Genomic DNA, 21,421 nt, shown 5'->3' on the forward strand with positions numbered 1-21,421 from the left:
CGGATACCACATCTAATGTCCTTTTTTGATGAGGTAGTGAGGATTTCTCTTCAGGTAAAAGGTTGGCCTCAATGACTTCGGAGATGTGCTCCCCTTGGGTTCTGAGGAGCGGGTTCTAAGTGTGGGCCTGAGGAGCTCTCTTGTGGGTAAAGTGTGTGGACTTTGTGGCAGCTATTTCAGCTGCTTAGGGTTCTCTCTTTGATTTACTCATTTATGTTCTGGATGGTTGAGATTGCTGGAAGTCTGGCCTCACTCCTACCTCACACAGCTTAGAGTAAACTTTTGGAGTTCCTTACCCTTAAATGTGGCTTCGGCTAAGAATATAAACAGATCCAATAAGAATTTAGACAGATTCATGGATGCAGTTCCATGATGGGTCACTTAGGGAAGTTAGAGGTATTTGGAACCTATTTCTGACCTGAGAGGGTCAAGGAGGACACCTGCCTCTTCCCATATTCAGCCCTTGGGGGCTTCTCTCAGAGATAGACCCCTGGGTTGAGGGGAACCTGTGGTTGAACCATGGTGGGAATTCTGATTCTTAATTGAATGAGGGCCCTACTGAGGGTGATACCAGTATAAATATGGCCTTCACGCGGGGTTTTGGTGTGGGGTGTGACTGGCTAATATGAGGCTGGGGGGTGAACAGAGTGAGGGTCTGCCTCTTGGAGATGTGGCTGTCCCCAGACATGGGGATGAGTATACATAAAGAAGAGATCATGCTCAGTGGGGGTGGGGTAAGGTAGGCATTGTGCCCTCTGGGTGCTGTGCCAAACTGGGCTAATCACTGCCAGCTGGGCTGGCAGCTGGGGAGCAGAGCACCTGCGCTTTTGCCGGCTCCCCATCCTGCCCATGTGCTGCAGGGTTTGTGTGAGGGTGGTGATGGCAACTCCAAGCCAGCTGGGGGAAATGATGTTGGGCTGGCATCCTCTGCCTTGGCTTGGGAGTCTCCCCCTACAGCTGCAGCTTTGCTGAGAATAACGTGCCACCCCAATGCCTCCTCTTCCTCCTCTCCTGCCCACTCCCTAGGGGCATAGTGCCCCCCCTCCTCTTAAGAGCATGGCTTTGATGCCCCCCTTCCTGCCTTCCTGTCATCTCAGACAAAATGAGATATCATGGGCAGCCAGCTCCCTTCCCAGCCATAGTTGGTGTAAAGGGCTAGAGGGAAGGGGAAGGCAGTAATGGGAAAATTGCCAGAAGGGAGCTGGATTTGGGAGTGGGAGAACCCAGAAGGGGAGAATCTTCCCATCTTTTGTCCCAAATACTTCTAATTTTCCTATGCATAGCTCTGGTACTTAGTCCTTCATCATACAGTACCCCATTTGGGTACTGAGCACCTACTATATGCTCAGAATTGGGGGTGGGATACAGAGAAAGAGAAGACACAGTCCCTTCCTTCGTGGATTTGTAAGTCTATGGGGAGAGATAAGGCTCACATACCTGAAATAATTAAGGAACAACCCAAGAGGGGACATAATTGGGATGTGGCTGTGGTATACTGGAAAGGGCTCGAGGCAGGCAGGTTTTGCCACTAATGTGTTTTGTGACCTTGGGCCAGGAGCGTTTCCTTTCTGGGCCTCAATTTTCTTTCTCCAAAAAATGTGGGGAGTTGTACTACATGGTCTGTTGGGTGCCTTCCAGCTTGGATTTCAAAGACCAAATTGTAGCGTAGAGGGGGAATATCATATGACTACAGTTGGCACCCCCTCCCCATACCCCCTCCCTGAGGGCCTAGAGGTTGTCGCTTTGCTTTCAGGGGTGTTCAGGAGGGCTGAGGGACAGGAAATCCTCATGTGCGCAGAGTTATTAACTGCTCCTGGTCATGTCAGCCCCGTTCTCAGCATGATCCTGACTCAGCCCTTATCCTAAGGTGGAGGTGGAGGTGAGAGGAAAAACAGATGGAAAGAAGAGGCGGAGGGGGGAGATTATAGAGAGAATGGTTCCTGGTACTGAGAAGTGACTAAGGGAAGTGCAGGCACACAGATTTCCATTTCTGTCCAGCCAGCATCATGCCCTTTTTGATCTTGCCTTGCTTTTATTTAACTCACTCACTCCAAGGTGGAACCTTCTTCTCCCCAGGGGTAACCCCGGAGATAGCCAGGCTCACCCCTAAGAGGCTAACTATGAAGCACATGGATAGTGTTTGGGGGTTCAGGCTCCTGATATTTCTTTACCTCGATGGAAATAGTAGAATGGGCAGGATCCTCCGCTATGCTAGTCAATATAAGTTGGAGAATGTAATATAATATAACACAATATAAAGAACGTAATATAATATAAAAAAGCATGATATAATGTAATACAATATAAAGAATGTGATATGGTAGAATATAAAGAACATGATATAATACAACATAAAGAATGTGATATAATGTAATACAATATAAAGAACATGATATAATGTAATACAATATAAAGAATGTGATATGATAGAATATAAAGAACATGATATAATACAACATAAAGAATGTGATATAATGTAATACAATATAAAGAACGTGATATAATGTAATACAACATAAAGAATACAATATAATCAATATAAAGAATGCAAGCTTTCTTTGAGGGCAGGAACTATTTCACTTGTCTTTTGTGTTTGTATGTCTAACAAAGGACATACACATAGTATGGCACTTAATAAATGCTTTTTCATTCATTCAATGAGTGGGCATTTATTAATCACCTCCTATGTGCTTGTAGTTGGGCCTACTTCCAAGGAGCTTGCCTTCTATTGAGGGGAACAACATATTCGAGTATAAGTAGATACAAAATATGAATAGTCACTTAAACTCTGCCTCAGTTTTCTCATTTGTAAAATTCCTCATTGGCAATAATAACACCTACCTCCCAGGGTTGTTTGTGAGGATCCAATGAGATAATAATGATAAAGTGCTTAGCACGGTGCCTGGCACATCATATGTGCTATATAAATGTTATTGTTATTATTATTAAATATGGTTATTTTAGCGATGTCAAGGAGCATCATCAGCAACTTAAGAGGAGGAGGAAAAGCTTCATGCAGCGGGTGGTGCTTCAGTTGAGTTTTGAAGGCCATGGTCAAACCTGTGATTTAGGAATATCACTTTGGCATCTGTGCGGAGAATGGATTGGAGAGGGGAGAGACTGGATGCAGAGTGATCAATAAGGAGGCTATTAAAATAGTCCAGATGGGAGTCCAAGTGGTGGCCGTGGGAGTGGAGAGAAGGGATCAGATGCAAGAGATGCTGGAAAGGTTGAAATGGCCAGATTTGGTGCTTGGGTCAGCCTGGAAGGCACATTCCCCACCCGTTAGGGATCCCCAAATTCAGAGGGGTCATAGAGAGTTTTAAGAGAAAGGGAAAAATTAATTTCCCTATGCATCAAGCAGAGGAGAATTGGGGGACAGATGAAATAACCACTGGGGAATCCAATATGTTGTAATGGAAAGACTGCTGCATGGAGAGTAAAGGAACCAGTTCAAATCTCAGCTCTGCCACCTAGCAGGTAAGACCGGGGAAAGTTACTTTCTTCTTTGGCCCTCAAGTTCCCCACGTGCAAAATGCAGACTTTGGATAAGGTAGTCTTTGAGGTTTCTTTTAGTTCTTTGCCTTCCCCAGACCTGGACTCCCAGCCTTTTTGCTCTGAGACTGTTAGCTTCTAGACTCAGCTTCTAGCTTTCAGGCCCTGAGGGATCCCCAGTGGGGAACTGACTTGAGGAGGGCGGGCCAGCACAATATAACTGGGAGGAGGTGGGGAAACAAGGTGGAATTCCAGTTTCTTGGTCTGGCATCATGTCTGGGCTTCACCTTTCTGATTGCACATGCTTCCTATTTCCCTCTCCCTAGGCAACAGGTCCCTTCCTGGCCACCTCTTCTGAACCAATCAGAGCAATTAAGGGCAGCAGCTCCAGAGATTGGGAGATTTCAGTTAGACCACAGGAGGGACTTCTGGAGGTGGGGGTGAGGAAGGGTCAGCATGGGATACAGCTGCTTCTTTCCTGGGTATGTGTGGGTGAGGAGTGGGAGATAAGTGCGGATGCCTTCCCCCTCATCTCCCACTCTAGAGATGAAACTTCAGTTATGGTGCTGGATTTGGGGCGAGGGGAACTCTGCCTCTGGGAGCCATGTCCCACATATCATAGCTCTCAGATTCATGGAATGTCAGACCTTAGATATCATTAAGTTTAATGGGTGATGAAACCAGAGAAATATTAGAGGAAGTGACAGCAATAATAGCTAACATTTGTATAGTCCTTTAAAGTCGGAAAAGTGCATATGTTATCCCATTTGATATTCAGAACAACTCTTTGAAGTAGGTGCTATTACTACCCCCATTTTACAGATGAGGTAACTGAGACTGAGAGGATATTGTGCCTCCCTTTATACAGCTGTTGATTTTTATTTTATTAGAACATTTAAAAAATTTATTTAAGTGTTTTCCTTGGTGTCTGAGAGAGTTAAAATTACTTGCCCAGGGCTGTACAGCGAGCAAAGTCTAAGGCAGAGCTTGTCCTCAGGGAGGTCCCTTTCTAATGGTGTAGATAGAGTGTGTCCCTCTTCCCCCTCCCCCCATTTTTTTCTATTTAAACAGAGTTCCATCCATGTGAAGTCCTTTCCCACAGCCCATGTTAGCTATGATTCTCTCTCTGGATTGGACCAAAGGAAATAGGGGGTGATGGGTAGAATCTAGAGCTTCCTCCTTTCATCCCTTTGACTCCATTGCCAGTCATAGCCCTGATCATAATGAAATCATCTCAAAGGGGACTCTCAGCTCTGAGTCAGACCACAGGAGGGATTTCTTGGGGAATGGTTGGGGGGGGTATGAGCATGGGTTTTAGGTGTTGTGGGGTGGGTAGAGACATCAAGTCACCTAACTCCAGGGTGACCTGAAGCTCCTATCCCAATAATCAATGGTATGAGAAGCTAAGTATTGTGGATGGGGGCCTAACTGCCAGGGAAGGGGACTGAGTGCTAGAGGTGGGGTTAAATATTAGATCTAAGGGTTACATACTACAGATGGGGCTTATGTGTCTGACCTCCCTGGTGCCATTACTGGTCAGTGCCGTAGACAATGGATCCAAAATCTAAGCAATCCTTACAGATCCTTCTTCCACGTACAGACAGGTTGAAGTCAGAGACCTAGTCACAATCATGCATATATTACTTCCAGGTACCAAAAATTTGTGAAGCTCTGGTGAATTTTAGAGCAGAGAGGGGAATGTCTGGAGGCCAGATGTGGTCCAGCTGTTGACCAAGACCATGGAATGGCCAACCCTTCAAATCAGATGCAGAGTTGTCCTCTCGGAAAGTTTCTTCCTCTTCTTCTCTGGGGTTCTGGGAGGCAGGTCATTCATCTTGGGGTGAGGAGTTCTCCCCCTAGTCTCTGGGAAGATATGCCTAACCATACTCTCCCCCCTCCAATTCTTCTGGCTTACGCAAACCTAACAGAATGGGTTTAGAGGAAGAGAAGGATGGGCCTGTGGGAAGAAAGAGAAATGAAGAGGAGAATGAAGTTGACAGGAAACTAGGTTTTGGAGTGTTGGAAAAGACTGAAGGAGAGAAGGGCTTGGGGAATACTCTGAGGGAGGAGAATGGAGCACACTGGAGTAGAGAATATGGGCACTGTAGACACTGGGGCAGGACTTGGGGGAATTTGAGGAGAGAAGTAATTTGGGAGTTTCCATTTTTTTTTTCTGGGAGGCCTTGAGAAGGGAACTTATTTTTAAAAGAAATTTAAAAGAAATCTATTCTTCACAAACACCAAATAAAACAAACATTTCCATATACAAAGTGGAGCAGAAAAGTGTTACATGAATACAAATCTTTATTACATACAGCTTACTTTTCTTTTTAATTATATAAAATTCAATGTATAGCTTTCAAGGCTGTTCTATTTGTCTCTGTTTCTTTCTGGTCTTCCAAGAAGAGAAGGAAATTCCAGAGCATCCCTTTGCTTCTCTGACCTAGTACCTTGCCCATTTCCCCCTGTGGGGTCTTATATCTACTTACATTCTGTCCTTCATTTCTCAAGTCCTAAAGGAGAGAGTCTAATACCAAGACTCAATGCTTCCCTGAACCCTCTCTTCTCTGGGCCTGAGAAATCTCAGTGGAAAGGTGACCTTCATTTATATGGGGACTTCCCTTTTCTCTAAGACAAGGCTATCTCATGTTTCCTCATACCTTGTACCTAGGCTTTCCATCTCTGCTGGTAAGAAAGGTCACAAAAAGCCTAGCTTTCTATTGCTCCTTTCTAACCCTTCTCTTCCTCTTCTGGGCCATCCTGTACCATGCGGTATTCTTTGGTTAACCTGGACACCTCTATTGTTTCCTTTTCTGCCTTCTCCCTCTCACAATACTCCTTATTCTGGGGATTAATCATCTATCTAAGAGAAGCCAGGAAGGAGCAGGAATTATTCATTCGATCATTCACTCATCTATTCTTCATTCATTCATGCATTTATTAAATACCTCCTTTTTTGTCTGGTACTGTGCTCGGCATTGTGGGGGAGATAGAGAAGTAGAAGACATAGCCTCTGTCATCAAGGAACTTTTGATCTAGATGAGGAGATGGGATGAACACAGACAGAAAGGTAACTCGTAATCTAAGGAGATGTCACAAGGGATGCTATAGAAAGCCATCCCCTTGAATTAATTGAAGTGATCAGGGAAGGCTTCATGGAAGTGAAGCTTGACTGGGGCCTCGAAGTGGTCAGGTAGGGTAGAGAGATTGCTCTCCCCACTCACTGTAAAGGAGAGAAAATTGGAGCCAGGTCTAAGGCCTGTCCTGTCACTATTAACTGAGCCTCTGCACTCTCTGACAACCTGTGAACATCCAGAAGGGGACAAAGAAGGATGGTACTATGTATTTGGGGAAAGGGATTGTGGGCACGGCACTGTGGTCCTTCCCTGGGAGAATGTCCAGGGCTTAAGCTGAGAGGTCACTGTGCTGAATTTTCTTTCCCAGAGGTTAAGGAAGAGCAGTGGCCTGAAACCCTATACTATATCCTATGTCCTATGGTCTGGCTTCCTCAAGATGGGAGAAAATAACCTAAAGATACTAATTAGTCACAGGTCTAGATGATGGGAAAACAGCCCCCTTGATCTGAATTCCAGAGAGTGGGTCAAGGGCCTAGTCTTATGCCCGGGGCACGAGAATGACACCTCGCTATGATAAGGCTGTGGGATGTACGTGGCCTACGTGAGTGAATGGAGCTGGGGAAACGTGCTGCCCGTCTCGGAATCCCTCCTCCTTGGCACTGAGGGGCCAAGGCCGGGCAGCTGTGCTGGAGGAGTGGGTTGGAAGTTGGAGGGCCCATTGTCTGTTTGCCTGCCTCCCTACCAGTGGGCACAGACTCAACAACAGCTTCCAGGGGAGGGCATTTGCAACCCTGGGCATGTAGCCCCTGCTTCTACCATCCTCCCTGTTTCCCCCCCACCCCCACATGCACGCCTCAGCCTGCACGTCCTCGTCCAGGCATCCAGCTGCTTTGGTGCTGCCCACTCCTGCTTGCCCCTTCAGGGCCCTGGCCTGGGTGAGGATTGGAAGTTTCCTTCTTATCCTGTTTTAGGAGAAGGAAAATTTTGGGTCCAACAGTGGGGGTTGGGGATGGATATAGAGAATGTATAGGAATTTAGGATAGGTTATTGGGTCTGGCAGGCAAGAGCAGCCCCTCCCCCACCCCCAAACCCTATCCAGTGGTGCTAGGCCACGAGGCAAGGGATCCAGGAATCAAGATTGCTGCTGTTTTCACCTCCAAGGAAAGGCAGTTAGGGAGAGGGGTGTGGGACCTCAGTTGTGTTGGGGGAATAGGTGCAGAGTTATTACAATGGCCGTGTAAGACCAACTTGTTTGGACTGAGAGTCAGGAGGCTTGGGGGTCTACTCTGGATCACTGACTCACTGAGTGACCTTGGATGAGTTGCTGTCTTTCTCCTCTTGCAAAACTTGGGGCTGAACTACTGGAATTAGTATAACTTCAGGAGGAAGGGGAAAAGAACAGCATAATAATGTGTATAGAACCTACTATGTGCCAGTCATTTTACAATTATCTTATTTGAACCTCACAGTAATCCCTCGAGGTAAGTACTGTTATTATCCCTATTTCACAGTTGAGAAAACTGAGGCAGACAGAGGTTAAGTGACTTGCTCAGGGTCACACAGTTAATAGCTGTCTGAGGTGGGATTTGAACTCAGGTCTTCCTGATTCCAGGCCCACCCAGCATTCTATACACCGTTTCACCTAGTTGCAGACCTTGGAGGTCATCTAGGCCAAGTTCCCTTTCTTCTATTTTTTAGAAGAGGAAAACTGAGGCCCAAAATTTGCAGTGACTTGCCAACGTCACAAAGTTACAGAGGTAGGATTTGAAATCAAGTCTTCTTAACTCCAAAGTCCAGTGCTCTTTCCACTGTCCCATACAAGATTCAAGTACCATGCAATAGTAACATATAACAAAAGCAAAAGTAGATTAGCTTGCATTCATGCCATGCTTTATCACCTGACTATATATGTGACTTTGGGCCTTTGTTTCCTCGTCTGTAAAATGATGACCTATGAGCTCTTTTCCAGTTCTAATCTAGGCTTTCTAAGGTCCCTTCCAGCTCTAAATCCTATGATCTTGACCATCCCCCTTTCCCTGGACAGGTTGGATCCTGAGTCAGCTTGAACCATTGGGAAGGGGATGGAGAGGATATTTTGTTTCAGAAATTCCTTTCTCTTCCCATATGCCCCCTTTTCGTCTCCACTTATAAAAATGTGTGTGTGTTTGGGGAGAGCGAAAGCAGGTGCCCCCCAAAATCCTAGAAGACTTTGGCCAGGGAAGGAGGGAGAGGGGCTTCCCTACTGCCTCTGATCACCAACTACCCCCTCCCCTGGATTCTCCTGTGCTGGAGCAGCTACCTCTGATTAACAAGTTAAAAATAACCCCCATGGGCTCTTCTCCCTCCATGGCAGTGGTGTTTTTATTGGCATTTGAAGTTTCCCTCTGCCCCTGCCAACTCCCCGGGCATGTGATGCTTGTCAGGAGAATGAATGTCAGTGTGGGGCGGGGGCTCAGCCCTGGTGGCAAAAGACTGGGGGAGCAGAGGTTGGAAGCGTTTCAAGGAGTCAGAGCTCAGGGCTTTCCTTCTAGGGGCTGGGCTGCTTATGTGGGGGAAGTGGGCAGGAGTTACAGTAGGTGCCATGGGACTTGGGCTACTAGGTAAGAAAGTTGACTTTTAGGAAAGGAGGGAAAAGAAGCTAGGGGGCAGAGAGGGAATAGGTTGGGGCCAGGAAATGAAAGTTATAGAATCAGAAATTTCTGAATCATGGAATCTCAGAATTCTTCAATCACAGAATCTCAGGACTGTGGCATCTTCTGCTGGGAAAGGGCCTGCAGTGATAGTCTGGTCCAGCCTTCTTGCCTTCAAGGTGAACTCCTAACCATTTAGTATAGATGACTGTGTCTCTGTCTTGTTCAAGCTCTCCAGGGACAGGCACAGCACAAAACCTCCCTCTTGTTGCAGTACTAGCCACTTGGATGGGCAATTTCTTCCTTATATCCAACTAAAATCTTACCGACTTTAATGTAGGCCTGTAACCTGTTGTGTACTTCTCCAGGGACGTGCTCTTCCACATTTTCCTCATTATAATTAACATAGCTCGGCTCCGTGAAGAATTTCAGAATATTTGCAAAGTATACAAAGTGCATTATTCTCCTGTGATCCTTGGAACAATTCTGTGAGGTCCATGAGAGCTACCAGTACGATGCTTATTTTACAGATTGGGAAACAGAAGCTGAAAGAAGTTCCTTAACTTGCCTAAGATTACATAGTTGCTGAAGGGCAGAGGTGGGAGTACAATTCATGTAGTGCTGGAGTTAGGAAGACCTGAGTTTGAATCTCCATCTTAAATCCTAGCTGTGTGACCTTGCACAAATCATGTCACCCTGGTCCCGTTTTCTGCATCTGTAAAATGGGCATAATAACAGCACAAAACATCATCTACTTGATGACGTTGTTTTAAAGATCACCTGAGATAATGTCTATAAAAGCACTTCATGAACCTTAAAGCAATGTGAACTGTTACGATTATTGTTGTTGTTGTTATCACAGACCTAGTATTTTTTCCCTTACCTCACCATATCAATTAAAAAGCCTTGCTATACCTGAAGATACAAATTAAGTCACCTCTCTATTCTGGGCCTCATTTTGTAAGAATGAGAGTTTGGCTAGAGATGAGCTTAGAGTTCCCTTTCAGCCTCGACATTCCAAGTCATCCATCAGTATTCTCTTTTCCAGGCTAAATGACTCCTATGCCTGTTACTTTTGGAGAGAAGGGAATACACATTTATTAAGTGCTTACTGTGTTCCCTAAGCACTTCTACAAATATCTCATTTGATCCTCACAACAGCCCTGAAAAGTATGTGATATGATTATGCCAGTGTTACAGATGGGGAAACTGAGGCGGAATAGAAGCGAAAAGACCTGCCCAGGGTCCCAAAACTAATAAGTATCTGAGGCCAGATTTGAACCCCTTGGGATTTCCACAGTCCAGGCCCAGTGCTCTATCTGCCGGACCAACTAGCCGCTCTAAGAACCTGTGCTCACAGGACCTATCGCCCTTCACCATCGTCCTCTGGACCCACTCCATCTTCTCCACTGCCTGTTACTTCGTTGACCAAATCTGGACAGAATGCTGTAACAGGTGCTGCTGAGTAGAGAGGAAGGATGACGTCCCAGCTCTGGCACGTCATATTCCTTTCCAGGGCCAGCTCTGAGTAAAGCTATAAAGAGGATGTGGTCTGACTTTCTCTCTACAACGTGCTTCCCTGCCATTCCTTTCTCATTTCTCCTTCCAGATTAGATGATTTTAGAATAATGGAATTCCATGACACCATGACTACTGAACGCTGCTGTCTCCTTTCAAATTAGCTTTTCCTTCCTTACGTCGAAAGTCATTTTTTCTATGGGTGGGACTAGGAGGGGTTGGGAGAGGGCTAGCTATCATTCAATTCAGCAAACATTGATTAAGTAGTCCCTAACCTGGGTGCACAGCACTGAGCTAGGCTGGACACACAAGGATGAAAAAAATGACCCAGCCTCTGCTCTCAGGAAGTTTTCAATCTATTTACACGTACAAGAGATATAATGAGTTAGAGAGTGATAGAGGCAAAAGATATGTTCTTAGAAAAAATCAGGCAGTTAGAGCTGGAGTCAGGAAGACTTGAGTTCATATGCAACCTCAGACACTTCCTGGGCAAGTTGCTTAACCTCAGTTTCCTCCTCTGTAAAATGGGGATAATAATAGTACCTATCTCCTTGAGGGATACTCTATCCACCGAGTAGATACTATATCCACTGGGCTTGGAGTCGGAAAGACCTGAGTTCAAATCTGGCCTCAGATACTTACTAGCTGTGTAACCCTGGACAAGTCACTTAACCTCTGCTGTCTCAGTTTCCTCAATTGTAAAATGAATTGTAAATGGAGTTTAATCATCTGTTAATCACCTTTAAGGACCTATCTCACAGGGCGGTGACGATCAAATGAGATAATATTTGTAAAGTGCTTAGCACAGTGCCTAGTACATAGCAAATGCTAAATAAATGCTTATTACCTCCCCCTTCATCTGCATAATGACAGGAGGGACTAGATAAACCTGGAGGTTCGTTTCAACTCTAGAGCCATCATACTAGATGTAGAGTAAACAAAGACAGAAATGAGATAAGGTATTTTACCATATAATCAGCGCACCCTGCTGTGGTTTTTTTATCCAAAAATTGGTTTATAACCTTTCATCAAGTAATCATCGAATGGTATAAATCTTTTCCTCACAGCTTAAAAGGTAAGCAGAGCTGAAATGTATTCACCAGCGGCATTTGGATACACATTTATCTCTTTGGCATTGTGAACTCAGCCCACTTGTGTTGTCAATATATTTCCGAAAGCCAACTTGCGTGGTTTGTTTAGAGCACTGCAGTACTAATTATTATTGTTGTCACTCAACCCAATGAATAGCGGTAGGTGCAAGGGGAGCAGGTGGGTAGGTGAAGCTGCCGTGAGTAAGTCGTGTGATATGGTAAGACATGCGTCTTTCCAATTTTAATGTATATTCACGAGTATTCTGTGCATCCTAATCTTGCACCAAAAATAGTTTAGTAATAAATGATTTTTAAGTAATACTGGCACAATTTTTAAAGTTTCACATAATGATCACGACCCGCTTTTGCAAACTGGCACGAAATCTAAGATGATTACGTGGTAAAATGCGGTAGCCCTTGGGATGGCAGCTATGTGGCTCAGTGGATAGAGCACTGAGCATGGACTCAGGAAGACCTGAGCTCAATTCCAGCCTCAGACACTTACTAGCTATATGACCCTGGGCAAGTCACTTAATCTCTATTTGCCTTAATCCACTGGAGAAGAAAACAGAAAACCACTCTGGTATCTTTGTCAAGAAAACCCCATGGACAGTATATGCATGATGTGATCCACAAGGTCATGAATCATTGGACACAATTAAACAACAACAATAACCCAGAGCAAGGATAAAACGAAATATTTATAAAGCATTTTTCAAGCTATTATTGTTATTATTATAATGGCACGTTCACTCCAAACATTTAAGCTTCAGGGAGGGGGCAGTATGGGGGTGTGGGAGATGGAGGGGGTCAGGGCCGGGACAGCAAGTGAAAATTTCATAGAGGAAGTGGTACCTAAACTAAGCCTTGAAGGAGGAGAAGGACCAGGAAGAAATGAATATCACTGAGGCATAAGAGACAGTGAATACCCATATAGTGACTGGGAAAAAAACAAACAAACAAACCAGAGCACCTTCATTCTTCATGTAAACTGGGGCAAATCACTTTCCTTCTCTGGGGTTCAGTTTTTTCTTCTAATAAAATGAAGAGGGGGTTGGACTAGGTGGTCTCTAAGGTTCCATAAATCATTTCCACCTCCTCTTTAGGGTCCTCCCCAAAATCATGTTGACTTTAAGCTGATGTTCTTGACTACAGCTATCTCCTTCTCCATGCTGAGAAAGTCTCTTTGCCTGGCCACACCTAGGCTCCTACTGTTCTATTATTGTCAGGTTGCTGGAGATCACTGGATTTTCAGATGGAGACCTGGGTTTGAACCCCTGCCTCTGCTATTTATTTATTTATTTGTTTTTCTCTACATATATATAATATGCAGATATTTAACAAATTATTCAAGAGGTGGCTCCAGTCCATGGGGCTTGAGACAGATGGTGGAAAGACTTTCTAGAGATCATTTACTCCCTGTCTCTCTCATTCCAAAATATGTCAGAAAACAGGCAAAGTCCTGCTGCACACTGGAACACAGACCCCATGGCGACCTACTGCCAGGAGAGAAAACTGAAGCACAGAAGGCAATCGGGGTAGAGGTGAGGAGTGATACAGAGAGCAGAACGGCTGGAAGTCTTGCTCTGGCCCTTCTTATCTTCTCAGGAAAAGTTCTCAGCTGCAGAAGTCCAAGCAGCCCCCAAAGTTACAAGTACTATCATCCTTGAGGATTAGCCTCCTCCTACCGATGGCTGAAGTGGCAGCCAGCTGCTATGTAGCCCAAAAGATAGAGAGCAGTCAAGGGGAGCTCCCAACAATAAAAGGAGCTTTGGTGACTGCCCCCATCCCACTTATAAGTGAACTCTTCCACTAGGCACTTTGATCTGACAGCAGTCAGCTCTTGGGTATGCATGGCATGCCCCCTGGCCCTCTAAAACTTAGCTTGCCTTGGAGAACTCTTATTAAAAAGAGGCACTGAGCCCCAAGTACAGTCATTACAGATGTCGCCCACAGAGATTCTCACTTGCATTTTTTTTTTTTTTTGGTGAGGCAATCGGGGTTAAGTGACTTGCCCAAGGTCACACAGCTAGTACGTGTCAAGTGTTTGGTCTGAGGCTAGATTTGAACTCAGGTCCTCCTGACTTCAGGGTCAGTGCTCTATCCACTGCGCCACCTAGCTGTCCCCCTCACTTGCATTCTTTAAAAAAGGAACTTCTAATATTAGAGCTTGCTCTTGGCAGCACCAAGATACCTCTAATCCATGTACTCACCTCACATGTCTCTTGGCTGAGTGAGATACTGTTGCTAGGATGGGACTAGAGGTGGCATAATTTCAAATGGGGTAAAAGGGAGGAGGAAGCGTCAAAGACAGAGACACCTGCAGGTATGAATAATGCTAACTCCCAGCTCCCCAACCTCTCCCTTACAAACACAGGGATCTAGTAGGTCAATGTCAGGTTTAATCGGATAAGGCATCGAAGCCAATCAATCACCACCCCCAGGGCTTCTGCTCCTGGTGATTGGTTGAACAATGGATTGGAACAAATGATTGGTTGAGAAAGACAACCTTGAGGACAGCACTAGGTAAGGAAGTCAGGATGGCTGGCTTTCTCTCCCAACCTTCGTCCTCTTCCCCTCTGATCCTCCTACCTCTTGTTCTTGTAATTTCAGAAAATGTCTGGGCATGAGCTCCAGTCCTTTACTTTCCCAGTATCCTCCTCTATAAATATGAGTTAACTCCTTGGTAACTGGGTCTTTTTCCCTCTCAAACCACAGGGCCTTGTAAGGGTCATTTGGAATATCGTCCTCAGTGGCTTTCACAGCCACGGCTTCCCTCTTCTTCCTGGAAAGATTCTGCTTCTCCTCTAGGCGCTGCTTCTCTGCACTGGCCTCATCCCAGTGTCCATCAGTCTCTGGTCGGGCCTCAGGCGGCTGTCCGTGGGGGCCGTGTCAGTCTCCCATGCATTGAGAGTTAGGGCAAGTTCACAGAAGTAGTACATGTTCTCTGCGTGCTTCGGCAGTGTTCTCTGCATTCTTTGGCAGTGTCTGCTCTTTATTAGGTGTACTGTCTCAAGACAGTAGCTAATCCTTGTTTGGCTTCCATTTCCTGCATTGTAAAGGTATGTGGGGAGAGGACCTGGACTGATGCTGCGTCATATTGGATGGATTGCATTGCATGTTAGCCAAGGGCTCACTTTGGCATTGTATCAGCCTTGCTGACCTGAATCCATTGGGATTTCAGTTAGGGACCCCTCTTCCTTGAGGTTCCTTTGGGTTCCGTGGTCAGATGAGGGTGCTGTTCCAAGCCTTACATTTTTCTTCTTTATGTTATTGCCACTTGCCACTCTTGCTTCCCCTTATCCAATCAGTAGTCAAGTCTACATTTTTTTTTTGGTAGGCAATGGGGTTAAGTGACTTGCCCAGGGTCACACAGCTAGTGTCTGAGGCTGGATTTGAATTCAGGTCTTCCTTACTCTAGGCCCAGCACTCTTATCCACTGAGCTACCTAGATGCTTCCAAGGCAGACAAAAGTTAAGTGACTTGCCTAGGATCACGCAAGTGTCTGAGACCTGATTTGAACTCAGCTCTTACTGACTCTAGGCCCAGCACTCCATCCATTGAGCTACCCAACTGCCTGAAACAGGTACATAGTAGGTGCTTAATAAAATACTAGTTGACTGATTGACTTAGAGAGCAGTGGAAATCAATACTCAACACATTATTAAGCACCTATTATTATTAAGCACCTATTTGACTTTAGACACTAGTTGTGTGACTCTAGGCAAGTCACTTAACCCTGTTTGCCTCACTTTCCTCATCTGTCAAATGAGCTGGGGAAGGAAATGGCAAACCACTCCAATGTCTTTGCCAAGAAAATGCCAAATGGGGTCATGAAGAGTCAAACACAACTGAAACAACTTAACAACAATATATGCCAGGGTCATAGGTACTGGGGAGACAAATACAAAAGTGAGAGTTTTTGCCCTCAGGGAAGTTACATTCTACTGGGGAGATTGAGTTTCTGGGCTTGAAATCAGAGGACTAGGGGATCAAACTCTGAGTGTGCCACATGGAGAAGCTTTAGGCTTCATCTGTAAAATTAGATGGTTGGACTGGATGACCTCTAAAGTCCCTCCCACCTCTAAGTTTATGAGAGCCTAAGAGTCTTGGGGGAGAAGAAGAGGAGGGAGTAGACTATGACAGAAATATGTGTGTGTGTGTGCACACACATGCTCGCATGTGTGGGTGTGGTGATGCTGGTTAGCCCACCAAGGTAGAGGTTCATCCCTTCGATCCCACGGGAGGCCTGTCAACACTGACTCAGCAGAACTGGAGGTGAGTTCCCCAGTATCTTTTTTTTTTTTTTTGCATGTTCACAGCTATCTTGGAAGCTCCTGGTGACAAAGTTGGGGATTTGGGGGATTTCTGAAACAGTTTGGAACTGGCTCACTTAGTCAAATTCCCCCGACTTCTGGAAGAGCCCTTGTGTTATAATATCTCCTCCTCCCACCTTGCTGCATATTACAACACAGCTGTTTTCTAGGGGTGTCGGCTCCTCTTTCCTTTTCTCAGACCTTTAGGTCAATGGGGGAGGAGTATTGCTTCATTTTCCTTTCCAAAGAAGAATCCAGTAGCAGTGGCCTAGGCCCCAGGGTCACTCTTCCTAGTGGCCTCCCATGGGGGGGAGGTGCTTGGCTGACCCTGAGTCTCCAAGTGTTGGCCAGTTCAGACCTTAAGTTGTCCCCGGGTGAAAGAGGGATCTGAATCCCTTTAGTAGGGATGCTATCACCTCTCTTTTGGTCACTTGTCAACAAGGCTGCCGAAAGGTAAACTGATCCATTTCCTAGCAAGAGAGTTCACTGGGGTTCATGCTGGCCTCTGACCTTCACTCCCCTGGGCTCTCCGCTCCTGTTGGCCTTGCGTGTGGCTAACAGCCCGAGGGTGAGGGGTGAGGTCATGTCTGAGCAAGGAGGAGGAAAGATCAGGCATTAGAGCGTGGTCACATCAGTGGCAAGCTGGTTTAGTAATTTTACTGTAATATCTTTTCCCCAGATTGGCCGCCAAGAAGGAAAACCACAGATAGTCTGAATCATCATGTAGAGCTGGGGGAGAACTAAAGCAGCTGTGGAGAACTGGGGCACAGCAGACAGAGCACATGTGCTGTGGATGTGCGTGTGTGCTCCAGCTGCTGCCCAGATCACCCAGAAGGGCCCTTGTCCTCAGGGGGAGTACTTAGTGGTAGACAGATGTGGAGAGTCTTGGGGAGAAAACTTTGTTTTCAAACAATCCTGTTTGAACTTTAGCTCTGTCACCTCCAGGAAGCCTTCCTTGATTAACCCTATTCATGGAAAGATATTCGTAGTGCTTTAAAAAGAATAAACAAACGGAGCACAAATTAATTGAGTGCACCTTGTGCTGGGTATAGACTATAAGAATTGGTCACTGAGCAATCCAACTAGGAGAATAAGACATATAAGTAACCTCTCTGGGTTACTCCTGCAGCTTACTTGAGGGTTGGGTCCCTGGGTAGCTGTGTGAGGTTATCCTTATGTTACTATTACTTGAAAGCACCAACTCATAAGCTTACAATGAACAATCAGCCAGTGGACATGATTAGCTCTTAGCAAAGACATTTACTGAATTGGCCTGGCAAGAACAGCAGTTATAAAATATTTCCTCCTTAAATCTGGGGTATACTCTCCCACAAATATGTACAGCATCCATGGGGAGAATGGGCTCACACTTATGTATGTTAGTGAGGCATGCATATAGGATACATTTGTGACAAAGGCAACAGCTCCTGGCACTGCAGAACCCTAAGGGCAAGATCTTTACTGAGCGTGATATTCACCTTGACTCCCAGGGCCTCCACCTCCCTATAGACTAACTCACCACTCTGTTGTCAGGGAGGTTATGATCCTTGTGGCTGCTTCATCCCTTGGGTCTCTTTCTATCTGTGTCCGTATGGAGTGTGTGTATCTGCTCTCTGATAGACACGTCATCTCCTACTGGTTAGGTAGCTCCTATTCAAAGCTACATGGCTGATGGAGGGAGAAGACAGAGAAATTTCTTCTTCCATTCTGCCCTCAGGGGTCTCCTCCATAGGCAGCTCCAGGCTGGAAATCTCTCCCATTCTCCAACTTTTTTGGACTGCTAGATGAGGTATTACCCATTCCACAGCTAAATTTCATGACTAATTAAGAGGGAAGGAAGAAATTTACCCTCTGCTGAGATCCTGATCTCCCTTGCTTTGTTATTCAGCTGTTTCAGCCCTGACTCTTCATAATCCCATTTGGGGTTTTCTTGGCAAAGGTACTGGAGTGGTTTTCCATTTCCTTCTCCAACTCATTTTACAGATAAGGAAACTGAGGCAAACAGGGTTAAGTGACTTGCCCAGGGTCACACAGCTAGTAAGTTTCTGAGGTCATATTTGAACTCAGGTCTTCTTGTCTCCAGGCTCGGTGCTCTATCCACTGCACACCTAGCTGCCCACATTGCTTTGAGCTTGTACAATTGAAACTCTGCATAGGTATGGCTCTTTGTTTGCTTAGCCAATCTAGTTGTTTCCTCCTTGACTCGATCTGAAAGGTGTTTGCACCTTATAAGAGATCAAGGCTTAGATTAATCTTTGCAGTTATTTTAATACAATGATTAAAACCTTGTGATTGTGTTCTGGGCCTTCTGTAACTATGACATCATTTGATTCCTCTCTCTCTCTCTTTCATTGGTAAAAAGTTATTGTGGTTTTGAACCTCTTTAATCTTGTGCTTATTATCTTATCAATTATCATCTCTTATCTCCCTAGCCGGTATGTGAATTCCCTGGGGTCAGAGACTATCTTAGACTAACTGTTTATCATAGGTTAAGCAGGAAATTCAGAGATTAACTGATTTAATTTGTATTACAGGTAAAGAAACTGAGGTCCAGAGAGAAGCTGAGGGGGACAGAGGGAAGTAAGAAGTAGCCTGAGAGGCATTCAGATACTCACTAGCTGAGTGAATAAGTCATGCTGTCAGCCTCAGTTTCCTTCTCTGTAAAATGGGGATGATAGAACCTACCCCATAGGGTCAGCCAGTAAGTCAATAAACATTTATTAAGCACCCCAATATATGCCAGGCACTGTGCTAAGTGCTGGGGATACAAAAAATGGCAAAAGATAGCCCCCTGCTCTCAAGGAGTTTGTAGTTTAACGAGGAGACAACTTGCAAACAGCTATAGACAAACAAAATATATCCAAGATAAGTAAATAATAAACAAAGGGAAGGAACTAGAATTAAGAGGGATGGGAAAGGCTTTCTGTAGAAGGTAGGACTTTAGGGGCGACATGAGTGAAACCAAAGATGTTAGGCAGAAGAGATGAGGAAAGATTGCTTTCCAAGTATGAGGAACAGTAAGAGAGAATACCCAGACTCTGGAGATGGAGTGACATGTTCATGAGCCATTAAGGAGGCCAGAGTCACTGGCTTGCACTGCATGTGTTGGGGGTCTAAGATGTAAGGAGAAAGCTGGGAAGGGGCCAGTTTATGAAGATCTTTGAACACCAAACAGAGGATTTTGTATTTGATCCTGGTGGTGATAGGGAGTCACTGGAGTTTATTGAGTAGTGACATGGTCAGACCTCTGTTTTAGGAAGATTTTGGTGGCTGAATGGAGTGTGGATTGAAGTGGGAGACTTTGTAAGAGGCAGACCAACCCTCAGGCTAGTGCAGTAGACCAGCCATGAGGCGATGAGAGCCTGTCCTAAGGGGATGGCAGTGCCAGAAGAAATAAGGGGGTATATGCAAGAGATGTTATGAAGGTGAATCAACAGGCATTGGAATGGATTAGGCATAGGGGATGAGAGAACGAGGAGGAGAGGATGGCGCCTAGGTTGTGAACCTGGGTGACTGGGAGCAGGAAGAGGAAAGTTAGGAAAAAAGGAGTGTTTGGGTAGAAAGATAATAAGTTCAGTTTTGATCATGTTGAGTTTAAGATATCGAGGACATTCCAGTTTGAGATGCCCAATAGACATTTGGAGGTTAGCAGAGAGATTACAGCTAGATAAGCAGATTTGAGAATCATCAGTGTAGAGATAATTGAATCTATGGGAGCTAATGAGATCATCAAGTGAAACCTGTGAAGAGGGAGAAGAGGAGGTGGACCAGGACAGAACCAAGTGGGACACCTACAGCTAGTGGACGTGGCTTGGATGAAGATGCAGCAAAGGAGACTGAGGAGCCGTCAGACAGATAGAAGGAGAACCAGGAGTGAGTAGTTTCCCAAAAACCTAGAAAGAAGGGAGTATCAAGGAGAAGAGGGTGATGGACAGTGTCCAAGGCTGCAGTGGGGTCAAGAAGGATGAGAACTGAGAAAAGGCCATGAGATTTGGCAACTAAGAGATCTTCAGTAACTTTGGAGAGAGCAGTTTTGGTGGAATGATGAGGTAGGAAGCCACATTTTAGAGGGTTGAGAATGAGAGGAGAGGAAGAGAAGGCATCTATCATACATGGCCTTCTTAAGGACTTTTGCTACAAAAGGGAGGAGAGACAAGGGACAAGAGCTGGCAGGAATGGATGGGTCAGGTAAAGGTTTTTTTAAGGAGAGTGAAGACATGAGCATGTTTGTAGACAGGAGGGAAATAGCCAGTAGATAGAGACAGAGTGAAGATAAGGGAGAGAGTAGGGATAATAGAGGGGGCAATCAGCTTTAGAAGATGGGATGGAAGGGGATTGCTTGGGTATGTAGGGCATTTGCCCTGGTAAGGAAAAGGGCCACCTCTTCATGTGAGACAGGGGTAAAGGAAGAGATAGTGGCAGAAAGCATCTAGGTCATGTGAGATGATGAAGAGGAGAGAAAAGTGAGCTCCCTGAGAGTGGCCTCAATTTTTTCAGTAGAATATGTAGCAAGGTTCTCAGCTGAGAGGGGAGGGGAAGGGGATGCCCTAGGAGGCTTGAGGACAATGGATAGAAAGCTTTTGAGAGAGTTGCTGTGGTAAATGGAATAGTGAGTTAATCAGGGAGGTGTAAAAGGATTGCTTTGCCATGGTGAGGACCCAGTTGAGTTTATATAATTAAAATTTTTAGTGGACCTAGTCATTGTAGTTTCCTGATTTTATTTCTACAAGCTTTGTTCAACTGCATGTGTGTAGGAGCAAAGGCAATGGGTAGGAGTGTTCCAAAGCTGAGATTTGTCAGGGCAAGACTGGCAATATGATCAGGGAGCAAGAGACTCAAGGGAAGAGGATAGTATAGATTTAAACTGGTTCACCAAGGGGTCAAATGGGGAAGGGAGGAGAGTCCTAGTATAGGGGTGATAGCCCAGGAAAGACCCAAGGGAGTCAAGCAATTGGAGGTCATGATGTGGACAAAGAACAGGGTTTGGGATTGCAAGACAGAGGAAGAGGTGGAATGACAGTAGATTGTGGTCAGATAGGAGAATTTCAAAGTTTATGAACACGAAAGGGATGCATTTGTGGCTTTTCTGTTTGTATCCCCAGCACTTAGCATCATATTCACTCCAAGAGAGCACTTAATAGATGCTTTTTTCATAAATTTTTATTCATTGTTTATTCTTTCTTTCAGTTCCTTTTAGCATCTCTGTGGGCCAGTATCCTCAATCTGTAATCTTCATCTGTAATCTCCAATTAGAACAGTTAATCTCTGAATTCCCTGCTAGTTTTGGCATTATA

The sequence above is a fragment of the Vombatus ursinus genome, unplaced genomic scaffold (assembly GCF_900497805.2).
Source record: "Vombatus ursinus unplaced genomic scaffold, bare-nosed wombat genome assembly UNPS02014826.1, whole genome shotgun sequence".
Lineage (NCBI taxonomy): Eukaryota > Metazoa > Chordata > Mammalia > Diprotodontia > Vombatidae > Vombatus > Vombatus ursinus.